The following is a 6833-nucleotide window of genomic DNA, read 5'->3' as shown; positions in this document are numbered from 1 at the left end:
AATTATGCCTCGACACATTTGATTTCAATAGAAAAATAAACCAGTAGGCATCTCACCACGTAAAGACAACCACCATTACCATTTTGGTATGTTTATGCTGCTGGGGCGTGCGTGCACACACACACACAGACACAGACACACACACACACACACACACACACACACACACACACACTCCATGTTCTGTTTTTTCTTCTCTCTCAATAACATATCATGAAAACCTTTCCATGTCAGTACGTGGAATGCTGCACTGGCATTTTTGTAATGGTAGAATACATAATTCCATAACATGATCGACTTCAACCAATTCTGGGGGAAAAATTAAGATGCTTCCAATTTTTCACTATTCTAAACACTACCATGAATATCCTTGTAAGTATTTGAGCACACCCTTAACTATTGCCCTAGAATAAATTTCTCCCAGTAAAATTATTGAGTCAAAAGAAGTTCACATTTTTAAAGGAATTTGATATATCTTTCAAAAGTGCCCTCCCCTAAAAGCTACACCAATTTATGCACCCGCTGGCCATCTCTTGGTCTTGACTGTGGACAGATCAACATTGTGGATCTCCATGGAAACAGACACAAAGAAAATCCCACCAGTGACATACCCTAAAATCCTCAAACTTTAGAAATTATTGAAATCCTACAGAGTCAGTGTCTCAGCCCTAACCACCGAACTCAAGGGCCATGAAGGTGCAGGGCTGAGATCACAAGGCTCGGTTAGGAGCACCTCCGGGACTCAACTCAGGGTGGAAGCCACCCACGATGTGCTGAAGGAGCACTGAGTCAAGGGCTCAGAAAAGAACTCAAGTCGTCCTAGGCTCAGACACTTTCTAACTCCTATGCCCACTTGTCTCTTTGGACCAATCTTGTTCTAGAACTCAGGGGAGCTGGGGATCCTGGGAGTTGCACATACTGCTGTGGTTATCAGTGAAAACTCTAGCTGGTTCCACCTTATTCCAATCCTTGGCTCTGCTGTTCGTGGCCCCGGGATGGTTATTTGGCCTCTCCAAGGCTCAATTTCCTCAACAGAAACGTGGAGTTAATAATTCTACTTATCTCACAGAGTTTCATGAGGATGACATAAAATAATGCAATCAGATTCATTAGCAAGGCGCCTGGCCTTAAGGAGGTGCTGATACTTGCTAAGTATCATTCTTTTGGCCCCTGGTACTTGCTTCCGGCTGCAGAGGCCTGAGGTGAACAACTTCCCACCTTTCTGTTCTGCCCCAGCACCCCTACTGCTGTCTCTACGAAGGCCCAGCCAGCCACCAAGCTTGTTTTAGATCTGCCTAATGGCCACCGATAAACTAGATGAAACCTCATTCTTAGGGGAGGCCTGGCCATCCCTCCTGCCTCCAGGACCACGCCTGACAAATATAGAAGAAATTACAGGCATCCGATTTCAGGCTGCGTGTGTACATTTTGTCTGAGCCAAGCCCCAAACCCTACTTCTGCTGCTGCATCAAAAGACCATCTCTCCTCCAGGCTCCAGGCCCAGGGTAGGCAGCAATTTGGGACGCAGCCCCCTCTTATTTTTAGCCTTAAAAACCCAAAAGCCAACATACCAGCGCTCACCCAAGCGTCTCGCACAAGCTGTTGTTTGATTTGGGTTGAGAAAATGACAGAGTTCTGCACCAAGAACAGAAGGGGGGGAAAAAAAAAGAGGGGAAAAAGGGAGTTTTCTTTTCCCTCCCCTGCCAACCTCCATCCCCCCTCAACTCCTCCCTTAGGCCTGGGTGGACCCTGCCTGGGTAATCGTCCCCTGCTATATTTAAAAACCACAGATGTGTTGGTGGAGACTTCATTTCGGAATTGCAGGCGGCGTCTCCTGAGGACAAGGGGAAAGCCGGTGCCGCGCGCCCGCCTGGCCGCCCTCCCCGCCCGCCGCCCGGAGCCCCGGACTCCGCGGAATCCAGGTCAGGACGCGCCGCCGTGTCGGGAGTGCCGCCGGCCGGGAGGCGCCCGGGCGCCGGGCTCCGGCGATTGGGTGGGTGGCCGCGGGCGAGGGCTTCCGCCCGCGTTCGGCCCCCCGGGGGCCCTCCGGCCGCGAGGCGCAGGTCCACTCGCCCGCGGCTGCTCGGGGCGCTATCTGAAAATCCCCCTCGGCGCGCGAGGATAAATATGCGCGGCTTGTCATTCGGTGCGGCTCCCTGGCTCCCAGCTGATAGGGTGACGTTCGGTTGGGAGGCTTGGAGATTGGCTTTTTGATTTGGCTTCTTGCTGCAGCTTAATGGGCAAAGCTCGCGGCTCGCCCAGAAACCAGCCCCTCCGCGCGAACCCTCCGCGCGGCGAGGCCGACACGTCCCCCGCGGTGACGGCGTGCCAGGCGGAGAGCCGGCGCGCGCCCAGCCCCGGGAAAGCCCCGGCGACGCGGCCGCGAGCCGGGGTCCCTCGGAGCCGCCAGGGCGCGCCGGGCCGCCCGCCTTCCCGCCCCTCCCGGCAGGGATCCCCCCGCTGCCGGCGGCCGGGACTCCGGGCCTCCCCGGGCTCAGTTCCCGAGCCCGCGCCCCGGCCCGGGCTCCTCCGGGGGTCCTCGGCGGGGGGGGGTCTCCCCGCTCCCCTCCAGGCCCCCTGCCCTGGCCGCAGCCCGCGCGCCCCGCCGAAGGCTGCGAGCCCACGAGCCCCGCGGGCGGCGGCGGCGGCCGACTGACATGCCCCGGACGCGGCTGCGGCCGGCGGGCAGCCCGCGGGGGCGATGAGCCGCTGCGGCCGCTGAGCAGCCGGGCGGCGGGGCGTCGCGCACCTTCCTCTCCCCCTCGCTTGGCCACTCCGCTCCGGAGACCGGGAGGAAACGGTGAGTAATGGGGTGAGCCTCCTGCCCTTCCCCCTCGGCGGGCGGCCGAGGCTGGAGGGTTGGGGTGCCCCCCCCTCCCCGGAGGGCTCTCGCTTGGGAATGCTTGTGTTAATTAAGTTATTTCTCAAGATCATTCATACGGGCTGCCTTCCTGTGGGTTTTAGTGCCTGGAGAGGTGGGGGGAGGGTGCCCCGGAAAGTGAACGTTTTGTCTGCGGAGCCCGGGGTGGGGGTGGTATTGTGGCAGAGTGTCTGGTGGGGGGGGTCGGGGGGGGCAGAACGAGACGCCGGGGCATGTGTGTGCGCTCGGACGGCGGGTGCACAGCGGGGGGACCGAATGCTGCGGCGCGGGCCGGCTGCGTGTGTGCCGGTGTGCCGGCCGTGCCGGGGCGTGCGGCGCTCCCGGGGCCGTGAGTGCCCGCCGGGGTCGGGGGCTAGGAGCCGAGAGCGGTCCCCCGCGGCGCGCGCCCGCGGCCCCACACGCACGCGCGCGCCCAACCCCGGGACTCCGCGGCCGCGGGTTGGGAACCGCAGCCCCGGCGCACCGGCCCGCCGCGGCCAAGGGGGCGGGGAGAGAGAGGGCTTCTCCGGTCCTGGGCCCTCCCGACCGCGGGGGTCTGGGCGGGCCGCGGCCAGGTGGAGAGAAGGGAGGTGTGTAACTATCCCCCCCCAACGCACATACACACACACACACACACACACACACACACACACGCGCGCGCGCGCACACACCACACACACGCACACACACCACACGCACGCACACAGGCCCTCTTTCGGAGGCTAGCGCTGCTCTGCAGACCCTGCCTGACCTGCTCCGAGGACCTGAGCTACTGGGGGAGATGTAGAAAGCGATTTGCTCCGGGGGTGGGGGGTGGGAAGCAGTTTTTCGTCTTTATTCAGTGTGTTTTATTTTTAACCGTGGAGGGAGTGGGGGGGGGGTTTAAATAGAACAAATGCCTTTAATGCAGTGCCATAAATTTACCCGCTTGCTGCCCGCCTCTCTCTCTCTCTCTCTCTCACTCTCACTCACTCACTCGCTGGTCTTTTCTGGCGACTGTAAAACAAACCCTGAACGTTTGGTGGTTGGGGCAGTTCCTCAGAAGGGCAGGCAGCGAGGCTCCGAGCCCCATGATGGTCAAGAAACACCCGAGACTGGGGAGTTGTGGGTACGTGATGGGCGAGCAGCCGGCCTGCTGGTGGGGCACCGAAAGGGAACCCTCAGGGCCTCTGGCGACCTCGTGACTTGCGGCCGCGTGTGATTAATCTTCCACAGCTGTTGTGCCCCATCCACTTGAGCCGAGCGCTTGTTTACCTCGATTTTCAAATATAGCTGCTGCGCCATGCTCTTCCTGAAATAGGGGGACCCGTGCACTCTTGGGGCGCTGGCCTTCCGCCGGCCCTTCTTTGTGCCGGCCTCCCAAGTTGGAGAGGAACCTGCGTTCTTGTGCCTTGCACCTCCTCGCCCCAGGATGACTGATCCCAGAGCTTAGGGTGACTTGGTGGGGGCTGATCACCCCAGCTTACCATCTACAAGTCCTACCCGCAGCCCCCGCCCACAGGTCCACTTCCTAGCCTTTTCCTTTAAATAAAATACAGGTATTGGGCTGAGAAGAAGCAGATGGAGTGTAAAGAAATGAACTTGGTTGAAGTCCTTCTTGAGCTTGATGGAGATAGGGAGGCTGTTCATGCAGTTTTCTGTACCCAGAATGCTTTATTGTTCTTCCAGCACCCCTAAACTCCAACCCTATTCTTGTCTCATGTACTCCTCTTCCACCTCCAGCTCTTAGTTCATTGGTTACTTCTTCCAGGAAGCCTTCCAGACCTTCTCTGACTGGGCCAGCCTCTCTATACACTCATAACCTGAATCTATTATTTTGAAGTCTCTTAAAGATGCACATTAAATTTACTTAGGTGATTGAGTAATGCTAGTCACACCTCTAGACAGGAAGCTGCATGAAGAGAGGGAACACGGCTCGTGTTTATTCACATCGTAACCGCAAGACTTCGCGCTGTGCCTGGCATGCTGTAGGCACTCAGTAAATGCTGGATGAACGAATGAACTTGAAGAGCCAAGTTATCCCTCCTCTCCGCTCCTGGTCCTCTGATCTCCACTTTGGTGTCTCTTGTACTTGCCTTCCGTGGTCTCCTGATCAGAGAAAAGAGAACAAGGACAACAAACTCACCCTGTAAAAAAAACATTTCCTTCCTTTAGGCTCCTTCCTGGGCTGGAACCCTGAAGCTGGGGGAGTGTGCTCTTGCCCCATCCCTGCCCTGTCCCTGAGCCAGTCTTTGGGCATAGTTGCTGGTATTTTCCATGGTAGTCACTGGGGCATTGTTCCCTGGTCCATCCCTGCTCACAATCTGGATTTGGGGAAATGGGTCACACGTCTTGGCTTCCCTTTAAGCTACCAAGGTTAGGTAAGAAGAGAGGGCAACCCCCTTCTCACTCAAGCCTGGGGGTTTTGCCTAGAGGTTCAAATATTTGGTGAAGTTCCGAAACGTATCGGTCTCCGAAAGGAAAAAGCACTCATTTATTCAATTAGTTATTTGTTCAGTAAGTATTCAATGACAGCCTACTCTGCCAGCCATTTGCCTGGTACAGAGGCAAATAAAATAGAATGGTCCTTTTCCTCATAAACACACATTCATTCCAGCAGGGATCATCAACTAGTTAACTGCAGTTACCGTATAAAGTGATTGCTTTCAGTGGTGGGTAAATCCTGGGTGTAGTGGAAGCGTGTAGGGAGATCACCTCTTCTGGGGGCTTAAGGAGGACTTCTAGGGACAGCCATCCCACAAAGAAAGGATGGGTAGGGGTTGGCGTTGGTGAAAGCAGAGAGGGGAGTGGGGAGAAAGTGTTATGACCCAGGGATCCATATGCAAAGGCCTAACACGGATAATGGCTCTTCCAAATGACTGAAGACTGAGGGTACAATTCTGGGAGAGGGGTTTGGAGGACCCTAGGGGCCAAACCTTGAAGGGCTTATACTCCGTGCTAAGGAATTTCACTGTTTCCAGTGGGGGCTTTAGGAAGGTTGTTAGCACTGAAGTGCCTGCTCAGATTTGCATTTGGGAAGATATGTTGAGACTGGAATGTAGGGAGAGAGACCAAGGCAGGGAGTTGGGAGGCCTCAGTAGAAACTCTTGGGCATCTTCTGGGTGGCCTGTGAGGGAGGGGTGTGGGTTCCTCATTCTGTTTTAGCCCACAAGCCGGAGCTGCTCTTCTAGGAAGACACGCCCCCATTTTCTTCAATGAGATTGGCTTGTGTTTGGTTGTCTGTGTTTTGTATGGTCACTCTAAACCCCACACTGACAAGGCGCCCTAGGGAAAAGAGAAGGAAAAGTGGCTCCAGCAGATGTAAAACACACTTCCTCGTCTACTGAGCTGCAAAGCCAGGTGAACTGCCAAAGACCTGAGATCTCTGAGGTCTGGAAGGGTAAGGAGGATTCAGATCCGTATTTGGATCCATAGAGACTATTGAGCAAGATGTTTAGATAGAGAGAACCACAAGTATATGCATATGTACGTGTGTATGTATATGTGTATGTGTGTGTATATGTGTCGTTTTTGATAACATGGAGAGTGAATAAAGACTAATTCCAGAATCAAGCATATTTGCAGATGGTATACAGAATCACGTCCACCAAGACAGCAGCTCTGTTTCATCCTGGATGAAATGTACTGCTTTGATACTTGCCATGACAAATCATGCCTCCCTGGTCGTATGCAGGGGCGCTGGTTCGTGGGGGGCCTGGATCCCGAAGTGGGACTGGAAACTGAAATCCTGCCCTGGCTTCTCTGTGGCCGTTTCTGAAACCATTTGAGAAGAGAGGCCCCTAGAGCCGGGCACTGCTACACTCGTCCTACAGAATGAAGCCAGGCAGTGTGCACTTGGTCAGCATTCTTCCTTTGCACCCGGACCTGCCCACTTCGTTCCTCACCTGCCCTGCCACTAGTCTCGGAGTAGAAAAGGTCTCCCTTCCTCTCCCCCTTCCTCTCCCGCAGGGTGCCTGGCGGCCGCCCCTGCGCT

This window comes from Prionailurus viverrinus, chromosome B3 (genome assembly GCF_022837055.1).
Source record: "Prionailurus viverrinus isolate Anna chromosome B3, UM_Priviv_1.0, whole genome shotgun sequence".
Taxonomy (NCBI): domain Eukaryota; kingdom Metazoa; phylum Chordata; class Mammalia; order Carnivora; family Felidae; genus Prionailurus; species Prionailurus viverrinus.
The sequence above is the reverse complement of the archived record's forward strand: the minus strand, read 5'-3'. Positions refer to the sequence as shown.